Source organism: Aquarana catesbeiana, linkage group LG03 (genome assembly GCF_042186555.1).
Source record: "Aquarana catesbeiana isolate 2022-GZ linkage group LG03, ASM4218655v1, whole genome shotgun sequence".
In the NCBI taxonomy this organism is placed as follows: Eukaryota; Metazoa; Chordata; class Amphibia; order Anura; family Ranidae; genus Aquarana; species Aquarana catesbeiana.
In genome coordinates, this window is record NC_133326.1 from 537,005,219 (window position 1) to 537,030,158 (window position 24,940).

The following is a 24,940-nucleotide window of genomic DNA, read 5'->3' on the forward strand; positions in this document are numbered from 1 at the left end:
TACGAGATGCACATGTGTTCTGTGCATCCCCATGCAGGCCTTCTCATTCATGTCAATTGGGATGCATGATCTGCACAGACACAGTTGCTGTGACAGCTGTTTGGGTGAACGGCCCAGAATGCACACTGTCTGCGTTCATGACCATGCTCCTGCATCCGCAAGGCTGTCAGATTGGGAGCAGTGGCTGTGTCCATGTAGCCACTGCGTCGCAATTTACATAAATGGCCCTCGCACGGGCATATTCTACAGTACACCTGTGTGAACGAGGCCTAAAGCAGTGAATTTCACATTCATCAAACATTCACTGCAGGTGAGTTGTCCATGTGTTGAAAATGACAGAGATTGATTCTCTGCCAGAGAATGTTAGATGAATGTCACATTCACTGCTTTATAAATGGACCCTGTTAGCACAATGTAGTAGCATCTCAAGGGAAGGTGTGAGACTGGCGGGATCACATTAGGAGATAGCTGGGAGGTAAGTAGAAGCATCCCGAGGGAAACCAGGAAGTACTCCAGGGGTCATAGAGCCAGTGTGCAGATGATACACCTTCCACACGTCATACATAAACACTCCTGGGTGGCCCTCACCATCTTATTACTTCTCCAGGCAGGAATTTATGGAAATCTGGATAATTGGTGTAAGATGAGAGCAGCTATTGGGAGCCTTTCCCTGGAAACACTTCATATTCCTCTCTGTTCAGGGGGAACGTTTCATCTCACACTTGTCTGGATACCTTGAGGTCGGAAATAGAACTAGATAAATTAAAGTGTATCTAAAGTCAAAACCTTTTTTTTTTTCAGTTTTGGATTGAGTGTAGAAAGATTGGGTCTCCTCCTGTTATTTTTTTTTTTTTTTTTTAATCATATATATACATAGTAGGTGAGATTGAAAAAAGACACAAGTCCATCAAGTCCAACCTGTGTGTGTGATTATATATCAGTATTACATTGTATTTTATTGAAGGCATATTCAGATATAAACATCACCACTGAGTACAAAAAAGAAGTGTGGTCTAGCTGACTTTAGGTAAAAGGGATTGTCAAGTATGAAAACAGTTAGCTTTGCAATCCCAAAGCATGAATACAAAAAGCCAACAATTTGTGAATATAGGTGACAATAAGCAAGAATCAACACTAACCATCTTCCTCTTCTCGGGTCCCCCGTCGGCACTCCTGGCTCTTCGTCTTTTTGGTGTGCCGCTGCCTATTCTGGCACACTTGTGGGCTCCATCTCAAGCCATGCTGCCTGCGTCCATAGACACACACAGCGTGGCTCGGCCACACCCCCACTCTCTCGTCACAAGATTTGACTGACAGCAGCGGGAGCCAATGACTCTCTCTGTTGCAGAAAAGCCTGTGAGAGCGGAGGTAGCTGCTGCAGATGGGCACAGTGCTAACTCAAGCGAGGGCCCAGCTAAGTTTGGGGGGGGGCATATTGCAACCTAAATATTTTTTAATGTGATGCAAGGAATGCATTAAAGTAAAAGATGTTTAGTCTTAAGAACCACTTTAGAGATTATAGATGTATGGGTAACAATTTGGCACTTGATGTTAGGTGCATTGAAATGTATACAGTACCTTGAAAAAGTATTCATACCCCTTGACATTTTCCACTATTTTCATGTTACAACCAAAAACGTAAATGTATTTTATTGGGATTTTATGTGAAAGACCAACACAAAGTGGCACATAATTGTGAAGTGGAAGGAAAATGATAAATGGTTTTCAAAATTTTTTAGAAATAAATATCTGAAAAGTGTGGTGTGCATTTGTATTCAGCCCCCTTTACTCTGATACCCCATCTAAAATCTAGTGGAACCAATTGGCCTTCAGAACAAACAGCATCATGAAGGCCAAGGAACACACCAGACAGGTCAGGGATAAAGTTGTGGAGATGTTTAACCACTTACGGACCGCCCGCCGTCATTATACGGCGCCACTTTGAAGTGGAACATCGGTATTATGGCAGCACCTAGCTGCCATAACCCCGGTATCCACTTCTTCAGCGGGTGGTCCGCTTTCAGATAAAAGTGGTCTCAGTGGCGGATTCGCCGCAAGATCACTTTTATCGGTGGCGGAGCGGGCCCCTCCCACCGCGCTCCGTTGCCCTCTGTGGTATGGAGCTGAGTGAGGGGAAGATGGCCCCCACCCAGCTCCATACCATTGCAGGGCGGAAGCGACATCAAAATGTCACTTCCGCCCATAGCTCTTAACCACTTGCCGATCGCTGCACACTGATTTATGTCGGCAGAATGGCACAGGTAGGCAAAAGGGCGTACCTATACGTCCCTTTGAATTTGCCGCCTAGTGGCCCCGTGCGTGCCGTGGGTCCCGCAATCTCGATGTTCGCCGGCAGCCTGTGATTGTGGCGAGGAGAGGCAGAACGGGGAGATTCCCTGTTCTGCCTAGCAACATTACAGGGATCTACTGCTCCCTGTCATTGTGAGCAGTGAGCTCTGTCATGTTGTAGTGAGCCCATCCCCCGTACAGTTAGAACACATCCAGGAAACAAACTTAACCTCTTGATCGCCCCCTAGTGTTTAACCCCTTCCCTGCCAGTGACATTTACACAGTAATCAGTGCATTTTTATAGCACTGATCGCTGTATAATTGTCAGTGGTCCCAAAATAGTGTTAAAAGTGTCCAATCTGTCTGCCATAATGTCGCAGTCCCGATAAAAATCGCAGATTTCCGTCATTTCTAGTAAAAAAAAAAAATAAAATTGACAAAAATCTATCCCCTATTTTGTAGACAATATAACTTTTGCGCAAACCAATCAATATACACTTATTGCGATTTTTTTTTTTACCAAAAATATGTAGAAGAACACATATTGGCCTAAACTGTGGAAGAAATTCGTTTTTTTATATATTGTTTGGGGATATTTATTATAGCAAAAAGCAAAAAATATTGCATTTTTTTTCCAAAATTGTCGCTCTTTTTTGTTTTATAGCGCAAAAAATTAAAACCGCAGAGGTGATCAAATACCACCAAAAGAAAGCTCTATTTGTTGGAAAAAAAGGACGTCAATTTTGTTTGGGTACAAGGTCAAAAAAAAAATATATAATATATAATATTTGGGGGTTCTAAGTAATTTTCTAGCAAAAAAAAAAAAAATCTGATTTTAACTTGTAAACAACAAGTTTGAAAAATAGGTCCGGTCTTAAATTGGGTAACCACGGAGCCCCGGAAGGATTTACCCCCTTAATGACCAGGCCACTTTTTGCGATACGGCACTGCGTTGATTTAACTGACAATTGCGCGGTCATGCAATGTGTTACCCAAACAAAATTGGTGTTCTTTTTTCCCCCACAAATAGAGCTTTCTTTTGGTGGTATTTGATCACCTCTGCTGTTTTTATTTTTTGCGCTATAAAAAAAAGAGCGACAATTTTGAGAAAACAGCAATATTTTTTACTTATCCAAAAAAAATTGTAAAAAAAAATATATTAATCAGTTTAGGCCAATATGTATTCTGTTACATGTTCTTGGTAAAAAAAGCGCAATAAGCGTATATTTATTGTTTTGCGCAAAGGTTATAGCGTCTACAAAATAGAAGAAAGATATAGGGACTTTCTATTTATTTTTATTGGTTTCACAAGTAATGGCAGGGATCAGCGATTTTTAGCGGGACATTGCGGCGGACAAATCTGACCCGAAGTGACACTTTTTGGTGACCAGTGACACCAATACAGTGATCAGTGCAATAAAATTGCACTGATCACTGTATAAATGGAACTGGCAGGGAAATTAACACTAGGGGGCTATCAAGGGGTTAAGTGTTCTCTAGGGAGGTGTTTCTAACTGTCAGGGGGACGGACTGACTGGGAGTAATCACTGTCCCTAATCACTAGGAACAGCTGATCTCTCTCTCTCCTCCCATGACAGAACGGGGATCCGCCTTGTTTACATAGGCAGATCCACTGGACCTGCGGGTGAGCTCCCGCGGCACGCCCGCGCCCACAGTACCACATGCACAGACCAATGTACAGGTATGTTGGTTTGCGCAGCCGAGCCGCCTTGCTGCAGTATATGGTTAATGGCAAATGGTTAAAGCAGGGTTAGGTTATAAAAAAATATCTCACGGAGCACTATCCAATCCATCATCTGAAAATGGAAAGAGTATGGCACAACTGCAAACCTACCAAGACATGGCCGTCCATCTAAACTGACAGGCCGGGCAAGGAGAGCAATAATCAGAGACCAGCCAAGAGGCCCATGGTAACTCTGGAGGAGCTGCAGAGATCCACAGCTCAGGTGGGATAATCTGTCCACAGGACATCTATTAGCACGCTACAAATCTGGCCTTAATGGAAGAGTGGTAAGAAGAAAGCCATTGTTGAAAGAAAGCTATAAGAAGTCCTATTTGCAGTTTGCGAGAAGCCATGTGGGGGACACAGCAAACATGTGGAAGAAGGTGCTCTGGTCAGATGAGACCAAAATTTTACTGTTTGGCCTAAAAGCAAAACATTATGTGTGGCGGAAAACGAACACTGCACATCACCCTGAACACACCATCCCCACCGTGAAACATGGTGGTGGCAGCATCATGTTGTAGGGATATTTTTCTTCAGCCGGGAAGCTGGCCAGAGTTGATGGGAAGATGGATGGAACCAAATACAGGGCAATCTTAGAAGAAAACCTGTTGCAGTCTGCAGTGAATCTCCGACTAAGGCGGAGATTCACCTTTCAGCAGGACAACGATTCTAAACATACAGCCAGAGCTACAATGGAATGGTTTAGATCAAAGCATATTAATGGCCCAGTCAAAGTCCAGACCTAAATCTAATTGAGAATATGTTAAGAATTGGGAATCTGTGGCAAGACTTGAAAATTGCTGTTCACAGACGCTCTCCATCCAATCTAACAGAGCTTAAGATATTTTGCAAAGAAGAATGGGCAAAAATGTCACTCTCTAGATGTGCAAAGCTGGTAGAGACATCCCCAAAAAGACTTGCAGCTGTAATTGCAGTGAAAGGTGGTTCTATTGACTCAGGGGGGCTGAATACAAATGCACATCACACTTCTCAGATATTTATTTGTAAAACATTTTGAAAACCATTTATCATTTTCCTTCCACTTCACAATTATGTGCCACTTTGTGTTGGTCTATCACATAAAATCCCAATAAAATACATTTATGTTTTTGGCTGTAACATGACAAAATGTGGAAAATTTTAAGGGGTGTGAATACTTTTTCAAGGCACTGTATACTTTATTATTAGAGATACAAATGGCACATGGAGGCATATCAAATAGTTACCAAATAGTATAGTACATGTCTTCAACTTTCATAGATAGGAAAAAGGGACACATTACAGAATAGAGAATATAGGTAAAATACCACCCTCCCCCAACCACACACCGATTTTGGGACCATATATAGGTAAATGCCACCCCCCATTATTTGAAACCATAAAGAATTAATACACAAAAATGACTGGTAATCTGCCGTGAGTTTTTTCTCTACTACTCTACCTTTATGTTGGCTTTTTATGTAAAAAAAACCCAAACCCAATTATATAGAGGTTGGAGGAAATAATCAGTATAGTAAAATACCTTTTATAGATAAATAATATATATATATTTTTTATAGAGGTCAATACAATAGACTAAAAATGAGGATACTGAGGAGGAAGAGAGAAACAGAAGAAAGGAGGGGCAATTAGGAGCTTTGAAGTAGTATAATGTGGCGGTATATTATAAAGTACAGTATACTTTAGCCTAGTATAATATAACTATAATATAATATAGTTACATAGTATTGTATTATAATACCATAGTCAAGTAATATACTGTAGTAAGTACAGTGCAGGATAGTATAGTATGGTAAAGTATAGCAACATATTATAGAATAGTATAGTTTAGCACAGTAACATAGTACAGTATAGTTTAAAGGTATAGTTTATTAACAAAGTATAGTACAGCAGTATAGTATGGTACAATAGTATAGTAACACAGTACAAAACAGTAGTTGTTATAGTAACATACTATAGTATAATATAATAGAAATGACAGTAGTATAGTATAATAAAAGTATAGTATAGTATTTTATCATACAGCATAGCACAATAGTACAGTATAATAATTTATTAAGTAGTGTATTATAGTAACATAGTGCAGTAGTATAGTATAGTACAGTATAGTATCATAGTATAGTACAGTTATATATTATCGTATACTACAATAATATTGTATAGTAACTAGTATAGACTAGAACAGTGGTATATTATACTGTAGTATAGTAGTATAATTATTATAGTTGTATAGTACAGTAGTATAATAGTGTTATAATAGTAACATAGTATAGTAGTATAGTATGGTATATAACATAGTATATAGTCATTTAGTAGAGTAGAATATTATAAAATGCTACCATAGTATAGTGATGCATGGTACAGTAACATAGTAAGTAACCTTTTATGGTACAGTATGTTACAAAATATAGTACGGTAGTATAGTATGACACAGTAACCTAGTATAGTAACATAGTATTGTATAGTATAGTGTATAGAATAATATTGTAACTATGTACAGTAGTATAGTTTTGTACAGCACAATAGTATATTAGAATAGTATGGAATAGTCAGTTCGCTGGACCTTTGTCAGGAAGAAGTGGCTACCATACAGTTGCTTTTGTAACAGTGGCACCTGCAGGAAGGGATGAGGTACTACAGTACTCAGTGACTGACAGCATTATATGCGCTGCACCTAGCTGCCATTACATCCCTAGAAATGGTGGTACCTGGACATATCAGAATTCATTGTATGTTATGGTTGGTTTAGGTGTAAATGGCAATGTTGGCTGTGGCCTAGGGGATGCAAATTAAAACTCAAAACAATGGAATATATTCCACTTTCAGCCCAGTAAAGGACTTATTTTAGACATGTTGCTGGGCAATGGTTTGAACTGATGTGGGTGAGGGGGTATCCTCTGCAACGAGAGAAGTGGGTAGTGTCACAAAGAAGCTTCCAGTGCCACTACAGGCCCAGAACTTCCACACACATCACTGGTTCCACCACATGGTGCGTTTTCATATAAAAGAGTCTCTGCCAATAAGAATTGCCTGGGCAGCGAATCAGCAAATTCTGTGTTAAATGAGCCCCACCATGACCTGTTTACATGCCACGTTGGCTCCTCCTTTATGGGTGAGATCTGAATCCCGCAGAGTGTACATTCCCCAAGGTCAGCGGATGGCGGGGAGTTGGCGGATCATCCGGTGATAAGGACGCCTTCTGTTTAGACGAGCGGCCTGTCAGCGCGCTCTCTGTCCTCCAACTAGGAAAGAATGTCTCCTGTAAATATTATTGGCTTCTCCTGAGTGTCGGCTGACTGGACTTGTCACCCCGCAAGGCTGGCGGTCTCGTATTAGAGGCCTCAGCTCACCTAAAATATTTTCATCCTGACACCCTGCCTGAGAGGTGCTCACTGCAGGTCCTAACCTCCGCAGTGTTGGAGAGAGCAGGCGTTTACATTTTTCATTGTGTTTACCTCAGTTTACATTAACTGCGGCCTGCTTGGCACGGTCACAGCTTGTAGGAATGGTGTGAGCCGCATAGCCGTTAACCCCTTGTATGTCGGGGTGACCATTCACTGTCACGTTTTACAAAACCCTGACCTGCAGCTGGAAGATGTACAGGGAGCGTTTGAATGCGACCGCCTGCCCTGTTATCCCTTACAGTGAACTTTAAATTAGAAACAAGTACTCCATCAGACTGCATCTGCATGCAAAACGGACACTTTTGTGTCATGAATATTGCAAACCTTTCAAACTTTTTACTTGCTGGTACGCTTCTGACTGTCGGTAGTCATGTAAACAGATTTGAATGTTGTTCCTGTGCGTAATGATGAGCAGGTCCCATGATGATACACTTTCCGTAGATTGTGAGCTGTTATGGTCAGGACACAGACGCATAGTTTACAAGGGTGTTGGGTGCTGTGTTTACATCTTAGCTGCCCTTCCATTGCAAATGATGAATATGAATATTTTATATTTCAATTGCAGCAATGCGTGTCCTTTGCAACTATACCCTGGACAAATAAATAAAATATACTCCCGCACTACCACTAATCACTGTAAATATATGTGAAAGCACCTAATAGTGTTCCCACAACTATATAGTGCAAAAATTCTGAAAAAGTGATGCTGTGCTGCTAATTTGCATAAAAAATCTACAAAGTGCACAAAATTTAAAATACTAAATAAAACCAATAACATGTGATGCAATATATTATATGCCCAATATTTCAACTTGATGTCTTCACTTAATTGTGCAAAATAAAATATAATTGTAAATGCTTAATACTACTTGATAAATAGTGTATGAATTGGTTAAAACAGGGAAAATAAACACTTCCCCTAAGTGCCGGTTCACACAGGGGCGGCACGACTTGCAGGTCGCCTCAGCGAGGCGACCTGCAAACGACTTCTGAGGCGACTTGCAAAACGACTTCTGTATAGAAGTCTATGCAAGTCGCCCCAAGTCGCCCCCAAAGTAGTACAGGAACCTTTTTCTAAGTCGGAGCGACTTGCGTCGCTCCTATTAGAACGGTTCCGTAGCACAGAACGGGAGGCGACTTGTCAGGCGACTAGGTCGCCTGACAAGTCGCCCCTATGTGAACCGAGCCTTAGTCTTCATTCTTATTTTCTGAAGGTCTCTATTGAGCCTGCTCTGGTTTTTTTACTGCTTACTCTTACCTCCTCGTCTTCCAATTTCTGAGATAAAATGTCTTCTTCATCATATTGGAAAATTTGTTTGTGTACATCTGACTCGGGGTGATATTAGTGTTTTACACTGTTGCATCTTAATTCAGTCTAATGTAGGTGAGTTGTTGCTATGTTGACATCATCCGATTCGCTATGTTCCTAATAGATGTTGCTACTTTCTTATTAGTTTGTATATCAGCCTATTCTCTTACTGTACTGTACATTATTTCATTGCTGGATTTGTTCTGCCCTGTCTGGTGCACTCAATAAAAATACAAAAAAAAAAACAAGACCGACAATTCTAAAAAAAAAAAAAAATAAAATAAAAAAGCTATTATTTTTTGTTTTCTGCTATAAAACATATCCAATAAAAAAATTTTTAAAAATCGAATTTCTTCATAAATTTAGGCCAGTATGTATTCTGCTACATATTTTTGGTAAAATATTCTAATATGTGTAAAATGATTGATTTGCACAAAAAGTTATAGCGTCTACAAACTATGGGATATTTTTATTTATTTATTTATTTATTTATTTATTACTAGTAATTTTACTGTGATATTGCGCCAGACATTCTGACACTAACTGACACTTTTGACACTTTCTGGGGACCAGTGACACTAAAAAAGTGATTAGTGCTAAAAAAATATGACTGTACTAATGACACTGGCTAGGAAGGAGTTAACATCAGGGGCGATCAATGGGTTAAATGTGGGAGGTGCTTTTACTCAGGGTGGATTTGATTTAAATCAAGTCGATTTAAATCACGAGTAAAAAGGCTTGATTTAAATCATAATTTTTAAAGAGCAGCAGTCATCTCTGTCCCGCAGTGGCTCCTCCTCTGACCTGCTGTTGACTCACCGACAGTCCCATTCACTTTAATGGGACGGCTGGTGATGCGGCAGTGACACAACAAGGTGAGGGACGTGGCGGCAGCAAACAAAAATGAAGGTTTCCTATTTAGAATAATAAGTTGTCAGATTAGTAAAACAGCGATATCAGAACCGATTCAATCATACAGTTTGTAGTGTACATAGATTTCCAAAACAATGGGATAAAGGAATATTCCTGAACTTTGCTTTATCTCATGGTTACGGTGAAATTGTGTGAATGCATCAATGCAGTGCATGTTATCTCAGCTTGCAGAGCTTGGATTCATTGAATGAGTTTACCAAAAATGTAAATATTGCAGACTATACAGCCTCATTCTACATAACTATGCTCCATTTCATGCTGAATAAACTAAATTATTAATGTATCTTAAATAAAAAAATTATCATTAGATAGATTTTTACTTCAAAAGCATTTTATTAAAATAAATTTGATTTGAATCAAAAAAATCTGATTTAAATAAAAAAAAGAAAATCTGATTTTTTTTTTTTTTTTTAAATCATTGATTTTTATCCACCCTGCTTTTACTAGGGGAAGAGATGGGGCACAAATTCCACCCCTTCCCTCCTATCAGAACAGCGATCTGCCTGTAGTCCTGTCTCTCTGCCTGATGATTGTTGAGTGCCGGAGGACATTGGGTACCGTGCACCACATATGTAATCACAGCGGAAGTGCGCCCCTTACCCAGAAGAGTCGGCTCACATGTGTTATAACACAAAAACTTTTCTTTCACTCATGGTTAGTGTTTGGCTGAAGCCTTTTATTAATATCAGTCAACTGTGTTTACTCATTTTAAATCATAATCACAACAGAAACTACCAAAATGACCCTGATAAAAAGTTTACATACCCCAGTTCTTAATACTGTGTATTGCTCCATTTAACATCAATGACAGTTTGAAGTCTTTTGTTGTATTTGTGGATGAGGCTCTTTATCTTCTCAGATGGTAGAGCTGCCCATTCCTCTTGGCAAAAAGTCTCCAGTTCCTGTAAATTTTTGGGCTGTCTTGCATGAACTGCACGTTTGAGATCTCCCCAGAGTGGCTCAATGATATTGAGGTCAGGAGACTGAGATGGCCACTCCAGAACCTTCACTTTATTCTGCTGTAGCCAATGACAGGTCAACTTGGCCTTGTGTTTTGGATCATTATCATGTTTAAAGGTCCAAGTACGTCCCATGCGCAGCTTTCTGGCTGATGAATGCAAATGTTCCTCCAGGATTTTTTGATAACATCTTGCCATCAATTTTGACCAAATTTCCTGTGCCTTTGTAGCTCACACATCCCCAAAACAACAGCAATCCACCTCCGTGTTTCACAGTAGGAATGGTGTACCTTTCATCATAGGCCTTGTTGACTCCTCTCCAAATGTAGTGTTTATGGATGTGGCCAAAAAGCTAAATTTTGGTCCCATCTGTCATGTTTGGCATATTGTAAGCGGGATACTTTGTGGCATTTGTGTAGTAATGGCTTTCTTCTGGTGACTCGACCATGCTTCCCACCTTTCTTCATGTGCCTCCTTATTGTGCATCTTGAAACAGCCACAATACATGTTTTTAAAGAGTCCTGTATTTCACCTGAAGTTATTTGTGGGTTTTTCTTTGCATCCCGAACAATTTTCCTGGCAGTTGTGGCTGAAATTTTTTTTTTGTTGGTTCACCAGGCCGTGGTTTGGTTTCAACAGAACCCCTCATTTTCCACTTCTTGATTAGAGTTTGAACACTGCTGATTGGCATTCTCAATTCCTTGGATATCTTTCTTTATCCCAATCCTGTTTTATACAGTTCGACTACCTTTTCCCGCAGATCCTTTGACAATTCTTTTGCTTTCACTATAACTCAGAATCCAGAAACGTCAGTGCAGCACTGGATGAAAGATGCAAGGGTCTGTCAGGAGTCCAGAAACTCGATGACCTTTTATACACACACACCAGTTATGAGCAAACAGATCACAGGTGAGAATGGTTACCTTTAATAGCCATTCAAACCCCTTTGTGTCAACTTGTGTGCATGTTATCAGGCCAAAATCACCAGGGTATGTAAACTTTTGATCAGGGTCATATGAATAGTTTCTGTTGTGATTTAAGAAGAGTAAACACAGTTGATTGATAATAAATGGCTTCAGCCAAACACTAACCATGAGTGAAAGAAAATTTTTTGTGTTATCATTCATATTCTCTGAAAAATGGCCAAGAAAGGTCAGGAGACTGAGATGACCACTCCAGAACTTTATTCTGCTGTAGCCAATGACAGGTCAACTTGGCCTTTTGTTTTGGATCATTGTCATGTTTAAATGTCCAAGTATGTCCCATGCGACGGTAGCCAATCAGCTTCTAGCTTCAGCTTGTTCAATTAAGTTTTGACAATAGAACCTGGAAGCTGATTGGTTTCTATGTAGAGAAGCACCAGATTTTGCACTCTCCAGTTTTAGTAAGTCAACCCCTAAGTGTTCTTTCTGTCAGGTGTCTCCTTCCACTGCTATCAGTATGAATCTCTTCTGCCCAGTTTTCTGACACCAAGAGAAAAAAGGTGACAGGGGAGGGCACAGCCTGTGATTGACAGCCTCAGCACTATTCCTGTGTTTTGTGTGAAGGGGTGTGTGGCCTTTGCTTCTAATCAGCTCTTAGAGCTCTACTCATTGATGTAACCTCAGCTCTCTGCCCCTTCTTTTCAGAGCTAAGAGATCCTGTGTGAATTCTGCACTTTGAATGGATGTAGGGGAGTGGCAGCTGTAGATAAACAGGTACAACTTATGTAGGAGGATTTGCTTTATCTCTGTGTATCACCCGAGGCAAGTTACTTCACTGGGTATATGTAAATGTTTACAACCACCTGAAAAAGCAGATACTTCAGTGTGAACCTCACCTAAGAAATCCTAAAAAGTGCTTACAGCGGAAGTAAACTCAGCCTGCAAAATCCACATTCATCATTGAATCAGTATTTGCAAACATTACAAAGCACATCACCATGTCAATTTTATTATTCACGTCAGTTTGTATGTGAATTTTTCTTACTTTCTCTATCTGGGTCCTGGTATCTTGTTCCAGCGCGGAATATATTTCCTGCCTTTTCTGCCATAATATGGCGCATGCGTGGTACTTCTTATCTTGTTGGCAAGGCCCGATATTTACACCGCCTGTGTTTCAGGAAGTGCCAGAACTCTTGCGTGATTGAAATGGATGCCGCCGAGTGCCAATGACGTTGGCAAGGCACCTTTGTGAGGGGTTTGAGCCGTGAATCAGTGCAGAAAGGCCCATGCGCAAATGATGTCACTGCAGAGAACAGCGGTGGATTTCTCACAAACACCGCAGCTTTGGGGAATATAAAACACAGCTATATGTAAGTTAATTATGTTTTGGATGTGGAAAAGTATAGGAGAGTTTACTATGCTAAAATGACATAAGACAACTTTGTTAGAGAGGTCACTTATGCATGTCTTAAAAGGTATCTCAGCTTTTCTGGTAAAAAAAATAGAAAATAAAATACATTTTTTTTAATCATTTATATACAATTGCTTCAAAAGTCATATTGTAATTGAATGTTATTAAAAATGACCTTTCCTTTTTAATCTGCAGCTGTTATTTTCTGTAAAATTCCATACAATTTGGCAACCTGGAGGTGATGGTGTACAGACCGCCCCCAGAAATGTAAATTTTTGTTTATTAAAAATCTTACAAACATAATAAAAACATATTTACATATATACAAAATAAATATATATATATATATATATATATATATATATATATATATATATATATATATATATATATATATATATAAACATAGTTACATCAGCATAGCAAGAACATAAAGAAAACAAAATATACCAACCTAAACAAAGCCATAACCTCCACCTAAAACACCCCCTCAGGCTAAGAAACCATTACACATTTAACCCATGCATGCAGCCTTTTTCCAAAAATTCAATCTTATATAAAAATCTAAGTGACGTGAAAGGACAGAAAGAATGCCGCACACCCAGAGACTCACCCAACCTCACCCAGAATGCTGTGCACCACCACCTCGACAGGAAGGACTTTTTTCTGAATGGAGACCTGACACCGTCCATTCCATGTGAAGAAATGGACTACTAAGCTAACTAGAAAAAGTGTCTCAAAATCAAAATCCCGATGTGTCTCAAAGGCCCTGACCACTCCGCATAACTCAAGCGGGAAAGGATACCCAGAGCCCCACCCACCCGCTTGTAGACTTCTATATAAAGGGGCGCAGAAGCAAGAAGTGATCCATCGTCTCCTCCACCCCACCACAATCCACTCTTGGACAACCATGGTTCTTCACAGAGTGATGCTTCAGGTTGCCCTTTACAGAGAGTCAGCCATGAAACGAGCGCCAGGCCAAATCCTGAAACTTTGCCCCCAGAAATGTAATTTCCTGCTTGTGTGCTTGGCTTTACTGATTGGCTTACTGAAGTCTGCACTAAGATACAAGTCAGATTTGTGAGCATCCCCTGCAACAAAAATTTCATTTTGGGTGAGATACTCCTAGAAGGAATAAATAATGATATTTGAAGCGCTTCACAATGTGCATGAAAATGAATATATAAGAATAAATATAAATAGTCAAATAAATCCAGCGGTGAGTAAAAATTCCTATAAAATCCAGCAATCAAAATAGTGTAAAATTATTAAAAATTAGTGACACCAAATGTGTAAAAAATTCACATAAAAAATCCACATAAAAATAAATATATAGGGATGTATTCAGAAGGTTCAATTATACAGGTGTAGAATCCTGATTGGTATAGAGCTTTTGATCACTAGCAAAGCTGTTTAAAAACACTTGCTTAATTAAGGTGCTCATTGATAGTACCAATGTGTTTTTTGCTTCTATTCACAACCAATGTGGGAATCATAAACAGGCAGATAAGAGAAAAAAACCAATCATTGTGCAATAGTTAGGATACCAAGGTACACAGGCAAACTTCAATCCACTCACGTGTGCCTTATAATGATAAGGCATATGCAGGTTTTACTATAGCAGTCAGCCGCCTTAGACAGGAGCAGATTCAGTGCAGCACACAGTGTACTGCACTGAATCTGCTCCTGTCTAAGGCGGCTGACTGCTATAGTAAAACCTGCATATGCCTTATCATTATAAGGCACACGTGAGTGGATTGAAGTTTGCCTGTGTACCTTGGTATCCTAACTATTGCACAATGATTGGTTTTTTTCTCTTATCTGCCTGTTTATGATTCCCACATTGGTTGTGAATAGAAGCAAAAAACACATTGGTACTATCAATGAGCACCTTAATTAAGCAAGTGTTTTTAAACAGCTTTGCTAGTGATCAAAAGCTCTATACCAATCAGGATTCTACACCTGTATAATTGAACCTTCTGAATACATCCCTATATATTTATTTTTATGTGGATTTTTTATGTGAATTTTTTACACATTTGGTGTCACTAATTTTTAATAATTTTACACTATTTTGATTGCTGGATTTTATAGGAATTTTTACTCACCGCTGGATTTATTTGACTATTTATATTTATTCTTATATATTCATTTTCATGCACATTGTGAAGCGCTTCAAATATCATTATTTATTCTTTTTAAGTGACTCTGAAAACACTCTCTTTTGATAGCAGCCTCACTTGGTTTTATGTGTAATTATCAGCTATTTAGCATCACAGCGCTTTGTGTTTTATATATATTTTTTCCACTCCTAGAAGGAAATCATGCCACTTTCCTCATTAGAGCCCTGCAGGTGCAGGAGCTGATTGATAATTATAAAGTCACTCCCATTCCTATTCATTTTGCACATGAACACAAACAAAAAGCTATTTCTTAGCAGAATAACAAAAGTTAGGAATCTGCTACAAAGTTTACTACAATCCCTGCGTTGTACATAGATCACCCAAATGGGAATGTTTTTTTTTTTTCAAAAAATGTGGAGTTACTCTTTAAGTGTACTTTGCTGTGGCTTGTTAAATTGTGACTAGTGTCTATTCACACAGGGCTCACAGGGGATAGGCAGTTCATCGTCTCGGTGTAGTGATGCAGATTATTGGTGGGAGAAGACGAGGGTGATTCGGTTCACTGGTGTATATGGACCGACATGCACAGCTGTTCTGCAGTGTACATTAACCAGACGGAGCTAATGGGCCATGTTTACTAAGCAGCACTCCCCGACCTCCGACTCCTGGAAATGACAATTTAATCTACTCATTGTACAGTTCGTTTCCATGAACCGATGCACATAATCCACTCAGTGATCTATTAATGGCCTATGAGATAAACAGACCACACTGAATCCAGAACCTCCCTGTGTGTAAAGGGCCCAGTATCATTGCAGGGGTCCTGGTGCTTCATCTGCGCACATTCCACTAGTAAGACCACTGCAGCCCTAAATCAATTCGTTAAGATCCACATGTGTTCAAATAGGAATGTACAATTAATATAGTGCTTTTAGGATGAGCTACAGAATTCTGGTGGTGTAGGGGCCCATTAGTTGTGATCCAATCATAAAGAGTGTGTGTGTGTTCTATGAAATCATCTCCCAATCAAAAACCAAAGAAAATTTGTGAAAATAAAAAATTGTATAGCTTAACACTAGTCCTTATGTATTTACGTATCTGACGGATGAACAGCAGCCAACCTGATCTAAAGTAGATGGAAACCCAGCCACTAAAATGTTATAGAAGTTTTAACATGGTAACATCATTCCAAAAGTCGTTTTCTATCCTTTTAAATCTGCAGTTTTCATTTAATGAATTCCTGGTGATTCTGCCATGAAGGTTCCTGTTTAGGCACTTTCTGTTATAGGGTGACAACGTTCTGTTCCTGTCTCCTAATTATGTGTAGCCAGGAGCCAGGATACTCTACAGCATTTGCCACAGTGAGGCTGTTCCCTCTAGTGCTCAGCCTGGGATCTACCTTGTCACATCCTGAATGCAGAGTGAGTGAGAACTTATAGACGAGCGGAGGATCTTGGGATGCGTAGTTCAGAAAGCCAAGTTTACATTGAACCCAGATTGTTGTGGACTACAAGTCCCAGCCAGCTGCAGGAAGAGAAAAGAATGCTTGGAGAGGTGATAAATAGCCTGTGTTGGGGAGGAGTTGGTCTCTTGGGACCATGGCCTTCATCTGGGATCAGTGATCTGATGTCGGCAGGGTACGGTTGTCGGGTGGCAGCTGGGAGGTCACCCACATCACCTGAATCACAGATCCAGCTGATCTGCGGTGCTGGGAGGTGCGGGAGCATGCACTACCCCTTGAGCACAGTATCTGCAGAGGCTTGCTGCAGGATCTTCACACCATCTTTCCTGAGCTTAGTATCATTTGGACTGGTTAACTGGCATATGTCCACCCTCTTTGCACCAAGGACACTGTATACAGACACCTTTACTTTGCCTTCTTTATTAGAGCTTTATGAGGAGACATCTACAATACCTGTTGTGCTACCGCATGTCATTATCTCACCGTTACTTTGGGCCCCATCACTTGAGCTAGCTGTAGATTAAAGAAACTTGCATCAGGGAAAGGACACCTACCCCCACAAGGGACAGGAACATTGGGTGTCACTGTCCTTATCACCAAGAAACTCCATTTATTTAGAAACCAAGGTCATAGACTTTAGATACAACTTGCTTAAAGTGTTTGTGTTAAAGTGGTTGTAAACCCTTACAGACCACTTTTCGCTACAGGTAAACCTATAATAAGGCTTACCACCCAGGATATCTCCTGAACCTGTACAGTTTAGAAGATGATATCCCCTGTATTTGCACGTACCGACATCATCGGCACAGGCGCACTGAAGCAACGGCACGTATGTGCCGTTGCTTCAGTGAGTGTGCCGTTACTGGCGGCACCCGCGCGTATGTGCGGGAACAAGATAATCACGGCTCCGGCCAATCACAGCGCCTGGATCCGCGATACTCGGAAGTAACCCTTGGGAATGATGTCACCGGTCGGTACTGTGTTTGGGCTTCGATCTCTGGTGAGTATTACATAATGAACTAGTATGCTATGCTTACTAGCTCATTATGCCTTTGTCTTGCAAGTGTTAGGTTTTTTGTTTTTTCAAATTGGGTTTACAACCACTTTAAAGAGGCTGTGGTGCCGGGAGGTTAACGGGAGTAGTCTGACTCCACATTGGTCATTCTCCTACCCTTTTCTGACCTGCACCCATTGACCTTGATCGGTTAATATTTGCTGTTTTATTGCTCCTCAGGGGACTTTACTGATAAGTCATTTGTTTGTTCATGTAAATAGTATAACCATAACATTATTTCTCTTATCTGATTCATTTGCTATTGATTCTATTTACTGCAAAACTCTAAGTAAAATTGATCTGGTTTATTTTGAACTAATCTGTGTCTCCATCCATATTTCTTTGCTGAAATGTCTGAACCCAGGGTGTCAGAGGTGTCAGGAGACTTGCAAGGTCAGGGCAAGCATTAGGGTAGAGTATCTTTAAGCGGCCCTCACGGGGGGTAGCACTACTTATGCTCCTGTGTTGTCACCCTTTCACACAGATTTCAAGTGGAGACTACAAGTGTCTGTTTTAACAAACATTACACGGGCTTGGTCCACTGTTGTCACCATCGGGAAACCTGCCCTGATAAATGCCATTGCTGAAGTGTATGTAGAAATGGCTGCAAAGAGGCTGCAGGAGATCAGCAACACCAAGATGGAAAAACTGTGAAAATAAGTATTTTATTAAAAAAAAAAAAAAGATAGATTATGATACAGAGAGCAAACTAAATGTCATCCAGTTTGGGCAAAGCAGAACTTCACCCTAATTGGGAAACTTTACTTATTCTAAACCTCCACCGAATGTCCCCCCCCGCCCAAAACCTTCTCGGACATGTCACAGGTCCCAGAAGACTGCTTGTCCATTTACTAAGTTCAGCGTGATTTGCACATGCACAGTGGGAATCCGGCCAAAGGGAATCACAGCCGGCTTCCCACACTAAACATGTCGGCGCCATGAACCCAAAGCCCTGAGAAGAACCGGCCCCTGATGAGGACAGCACTGGATCCCTGGACTGGTATGTGCCTCTTAATTAAAAGTCAGCAGTTACAGTATTTATAGCTGCTGACTTTTAATTACTTTTTAAAGCGGAGCTCCACCGAAATGTTTTTTTTTTAAAGTCAGCAGCTACAAATACTGCAGCTGCTGACTTTTAAAACATGGACACTTACCTGTCCAGGGCGCCCGCGATGTCGGCACCCGAGGCCGAAACGTCTCTCGGTCCTCGGGTGCTGCCGCCTCCATCTTCGGGAAGGGAATCAGGAAGTGAAGCCGCGCGGCTTCACTTCCCGGTTCCCTACTGCGCATGCGTGAGTGGCGCAGCGCAATGCGGCTGGTCCCTGCTGTCTCTGGGACTCGTGTGTTTCCCAGCAGACAGCGGGGGGGAACAGGATGTGGCGTAAATAACCGCAGATTCTGAGGCTATCTACGCCGGAAGTGGGTACAGATACCTGTAATATACAGGTATCTGCACCCCCCTCCCCCCTGAAAGGTGCCAACTGTGACACCGGAGGGGGGGAGGAATCCGATGAGTGGAAGTTCCTGACTGAAGATCCTCTTTAAGCTTTCATTCTTAATCACAACCAACTGACATGAAATATCTCCTTTATGGATAAAGATGGTTTGTACAGGGCCCTGTAATAGTCCTCTGGCTGTTGTTGTTTTCTCTGATTGTATTGTTATCTCTGATAACATTCTTAAATATCAATCTCTTAAAGTGCTGATCCTGATTGCTTGCTTTGATGGGTCATTTTGGGAAACTGATTGGGTGGGTGTTTTATAGGTTAATGACAGATGGGTAAGATTGCTGGGTAGCTATGTTTCTGGGTCTGCAATATTTGTAGCTGATCTTATTATATGAATTAGGCTAATAGTTAAAATTGGTTGAATGGATGGTTAGATAGTTTGCATGGATATGGTTGTGGTTGGGTGACTTGGGGGGGGGATGGATGGTCGGTATATCAGGTTGGTTAGCTGGATGGATTGATGGGTTGGTTGTGTACATGGAGTTTTGAGATAGATAAATGGTGGAAAGGATTAGTTGGCTACAGGAAAGCTGGTTTGGTGACCAGCAGATGGTGGACTCACTGGCTGGATTGTTGAGAGGACTTGTTGGTATGGTTTGTTTAGGTGGTTTGGTGGGTTTGGTAATCACAGATATCCATACCTCCCAACTTTTTGAGATGGGAATGAGGGCCACCTACTAGCAAAAGCATGTAGGAATAGGACACGCCCCTTTAAAGGAAACTTAACCTAAAAAAAGATTAGTTAAACCCACAAGAGCTTATTTTTACCACTACTATTCCTTTATATTGGCTTTTGAAATTTACAAATGCAACAATTTAGATTTCGGATGAAAGGTTTAGCACTGGGAAACACTTTTTGAAAGATAAAAAGTGCATTTTATATACAACTATATAGATCAGACCAAAATGAGGGACAGATGAGGAGGAAAGAGGGACAGAGGGACCTTGCTCCAAATCAGGGACAGTCCCTCAAAATCAGAGAAAGTTGGGAGCTATGGATATCAATGACTTGTGTCAGAGGTCAATGAACTGTGTGACCCTGTGAGGAACGGATGATGGGAGTGACAGTGGCAGATGAACTTCTGTTGAATTTTCCCCTATGTGAATGTTAAACATAAATAGAAATCAGATCCGTCTGATCGGATCCTCGATGCTGCCGGCAGGTTCAGCACCAGTTCAGTTTGGTAGAAGTGAAATATGTCATGTAGTTTATTATTTCCTTAGGATATTAAACTGCTGTTCTTGGCTCCCGTCTCTCTCTAGTCAGTTAATTACATGGCAATTGATTAAATGTGTACTGAGCTGTGCAGAGCCTTAACCCTTCTTCCGCTACCAGGCCACTAATGTGCAAAGACAACACAAAGACCCATCAACGCTTAATTCTGTGCCGAGATCTCCTTCCAAGGAAATGGAGCAGTGAGGGATGGCTTGTACTGTACAGATGATATACAGGATATGTCATATATATACTATATACAGTATAGTCATATATAGCATCTGTACAGATATATACAATTTACATAGTCATGTACAGTATCTGTACAGATAATATACAGTATGCGTCTCATATATACTGCACATATTGATATATAGTAAATATGCTAGTATTACTATGCAGATAATATACACAGTAATATTTAAATGAACCACCCCTGTGAAATATCCACTTTATAGGGCTACCATAGAAGCTCAAGTATAACAAAAAATATAAGCATAGCTCCTATGCAACCAAACCCCCCCCGAACAAAAATAAAATATGTATATCAATCTACTCATAGTGAACATATTTAACATAAACAGCAAGGATGTAATGATCACATCAGAATAGTGGGCTCTTAAAGCATTAGTAAATCACCACAAAAATAAACAAAAATGGGGCCTCCTGTAGGTTTAAGTCATGTACCCCATACTCAGGGCTGGCCCAAGACATTGTGCTGCCTGGGACCAAGAATAAAATGCTGCCCCCCCCCCCCAAAAAAAAATCACGCCCACCAAAAGGCCCCCATATCCATTATTTTATGTCTTGACAATTAAAGCTAAAATTAAATGTATCAGGAAGTCAGATTTACATGCAACAGTGGTGGTGGTGGGGAGTTCTGTCCAATGGAGCTGTGGTGGTAAGGGGGGTTCAGACAGAGGAGGCGGTGGTGTGGGAGTTCAGACAGAGGCAGCAGTGATGGTGGTGGTGGTGGGGTTCAGTCAGAGGGAGATGTGGTCTTGGGGAGGGGGGTTTAGTCAGCGGCAGCGGTGGTGGGGAGGTTCAGACAGACTGTCCACTGTGCACTGTGTGGGTATGGCAGCGAGTGCTCTGCCCAGGGCTGGACTGGGACAAAAATATGGCCCTGGACTTCATCCAGACCGGCCCACTTTACTCCTAACACCTGGTGTTGGCGCTTCAATCATCCCGGCACCATGGTTGTTATGGTGTCAGGATGATTGAATCGCATTATTTCTATTATTACATTGTAATATAAAATTAAATTGTTCAACTCACCATAATACAGAATCAGTGGCAGCCCTTAGCTTGTCACTTGCCACTGTCTCCTGCAAGTAGATACAGCTTGTCACTTGCCACGTCACTTGTCAGCAGATGCAGCGTGTCACTTGCCACATCACTTATCAGCAGATGCAGCTTGTCACTTGCCACGTCACTTGTCAGCAGATGCAGCTTATCACTTGTCAGCAGATGCAGCGTGTCACTTACCACGTCACTTGTCAGCAGATGCAGTGTGTCACTTGCCACTGTCTCCTGCCACCAGATGCAGCTTGTCACTTGCCATGTCACTTGTCAGCAGATGCGTGTCTCTTGCCACGTCACTTGTCAGCAGCTGCAGCTTGTCACTTGTCATGTCACTTGTCAGCAGATGCAATTTGTCACTTGCCACGTCACTTGCCTGCAGAATGTCACTTGCCACTGTCTCCTGCCATCAGATGCAACTTGCCATGTCACTTGTCAACAGATGCAGCGTGTCACTTGCCACGTCACTTGTCAGCAGATGCAGCTTATCACTTGTCAGCAGATGCAGCGTGTCACTTACCACGTCACTTGTCAGCAGATGCAGTGTGTCACTTGCCACTGTCTCCTGCCACCAGATGCAGCTTGTCACTTGCCATGTCACTTGTCAGCAGATGCAATTTGTCACTTGCCACGTCACTTGCCTGCAGAATGTCACTTGCCACTGTCTCCTGCCATCAGATGCAACTTGCCATGTCACTTGTCAACAGATGCAGCGTGTCACTTGCCACGTCACTTGTCAGTGGATGCAGTGTGTCACTTGCCACGTCACTTGTCAGCAGGTGCAATGTGTCACTTGCCACTGTCTCCTGCCACCAGATGCAGCTTGTCACTTGCCATGTCACTTGTCATCGGATGCAGCTTGTCACTTGCCACGTCACTTGTCAGCGGTTGCAGTGTGTCACTTGCCATATCACTTGTCAGCTGATGCAGTGTGTCACTTGCCATATCACTTGTCAGCTGATGCAGTGTGTCACTTGCCAAGTCACTTATCAGCAGATGCGTGTCACTTGCCACGTCACTTGTCAGCAGATACGTGTCACTTTTTAGCAGATACGTGTCACTTGTCAGCAGATATGTGTCACTTGTCAGCAGATGCGTGTCACTTGTCAGCAGATGCGTGTCACTTGCCACATCGCCTGCCACCAGATCGAAGGGGGCCCCATCAGGTAGGATGTACGGGGCCCCATAATTTCTAACAGCGGCCCTGATGCCCACTGTAGTGGCTGTCGTGTCCGGACCAAGAAGGGACTCTGTGGACAGGGGAGGAGAGATACACTGTGCCTGCTCCGCTGCTTATTTTAAGGGGACCGATCGGGCTTGTGTACTTCAACTGCCTGGTAGCGTGGAACGCACAATGTGGCGGACATGATGTCATTAGCTGGAAATGATGCAAGACATGGGAGGTGGCGCGGCCTTTATTTCCAGCTGATAACATCACGTCTAAATGTGCCGCCCGGGACCCATGGTCCCACCGGGTTCCATGGTAGGGCCAGCCTTGCCCATACTAACATATTATGACAGACTTATCTGCGCATGGAGCCCTCCAGAGCAGTGCGGTCACGGCTCCCCAGCGCTTCCATCTTCACCTGGTCATCCTTACGGGTTCTCACCTCTGGCTGTATGAATGGCCGGCGCTGCAATGACGTCACTCCCATGCATGTCTGCAGGAGCCCCGGCAAAAATCTCAGGTACAGCATGGGTATGTTGTCCTTTCAAAGCGCATGCACTGGTTATTTAAACCAGCTGATTTCACCGGCTGCATCCCGTGAAAATATCTCCTAAACAGTGCAAGTTTAGGAGATATTCACTGTACCTACAGGTACGCCTTTTTATAGGCTTACCCGTAGGTACAAGTCCAAACTTTGACTTTACTTCCATTTTAACAGATACGAACTCCCAAGCATAGTAGTTGCATCCATGAAGGAGTTAGCCCTTTGGGGTGATAAAGCCAATCTGTAAACACTGAGTAGACGTTGTCCACGAACTTTGAACATGCCAGATATGGAGAAAGTCTCAAGGTGGATTTAGCCTGTTATTTATAATAGGTGGAAGTATCCATACATGGACTTCTACAGGGACCACCAAGACCAGATATATAACTTGTACAGTGTCCTCAGGTCTACAAATGGATTTACCCTGTAATTAATGGTACATGAATGTCTACACACACATTTCTACAGGGACCACCAAGATCGGATATTACCTATATTGCTTGAACTCATAAAGTAGATGATCATAAAAAATATAAAAGTCCGCTCACTCTCATGGAACTTCAGGTTGTCATGTACGGAGCATCACTACATGATCAAAAGGGGGAAGGAGACTGATGTCTGAGCAGTTTTATTGATATCCCATCTTCCTCAGAGACTTAAAGGGGCTACCTGTACTCAGATACAGATAATATACAGGACGGGTCCCATATATAGTGAACATTGTGATGTTTAGCATCTCCCTGTACTGTACAGATAACATACAGGATGTGTCCCATATATCACATTCATAGTGATATACCTGTATATCATCTCCCTCTACAGATAAGATACACAGTAATATACAAGAAATCTTTGGACACCGCAAGGTACCTATAAACATATTCAGACTAATACACAGGATATACTGTATATAGTGCAGATGGTAATATGTATCTGTCTCTACGTTAAGTAAAATATACAGTATGTCTCTGTATGATGCAATGTACAAATAAAATGTATTCAAAGGATGCATCTGTAATATATAGTGTACATAGTGATATGTAGTATCTACCTGTGCTGTGCAGAGAATATACACAGTAATATACATGAAGTCTCCAGATGCTTCACTATACCAATAAACATATGCAGAGTTGTATATGTCTGTAATAATACATGTCTGTATTACAATTTATGGCATAGATAGTGATATACAATATCTGCCTGTATGAACAGATAATATACAGGAAGCCTCTGGATGCTATGATGTACCATTAAGCATATTCAGACTAATATACAGGATATATCCATCAAATATATAGTGCAGATGGTAATATGTACATAGCATCTTGCTTTGCTGTACAGATAATATATGACATTTTTCTATTTAATTACACCTTGTTATATATATATATATATATATATATATATATATAACATATATATATATATATATTTTTTTAGAGGGTGGTATAGCAGCAGCTGGCAAGCATTCTGGAGGCACTACTGCAGCCTCCTGATGCCCGTTTTTTGTTTTTTGTATTGCAAAATGGCAGTTTTACTTTGCAGAACCAAGACACACCTGTGAGCCAAACATTTGGCTTGCAGTTTC

At 41.3% G+C, this 24,940-nt stretch overlaps 1 protein-coding gene across 6 annotated transcripts in view; it reads left to right on the forward strand.

Moving 5' to 3' along the window:
* Positions 1 to 24,940, forward strand: part of PDE3A (phosphodiesterase 3A) — a 331,598-nt gene that overhangs the window by 170,511 nt on the left and 136,147 nt on the right. The window contains exon 1 of one of the 6 annotated variants that reach the window (XM_073621399.1): positions 12,914 to 12,934. The exons of the other annotated variants lie outside the window; for them this stretch is intronic. The gene's annotated coding sequence lies outside the window, so the exon portion shown is untranslated. Of the gene's footprint in view, positions 1 to 12,913; positions 12,935 to 24,940 lie in introns of those variants that run through there. 6 annotated transcript variants of the gene reach the window in all.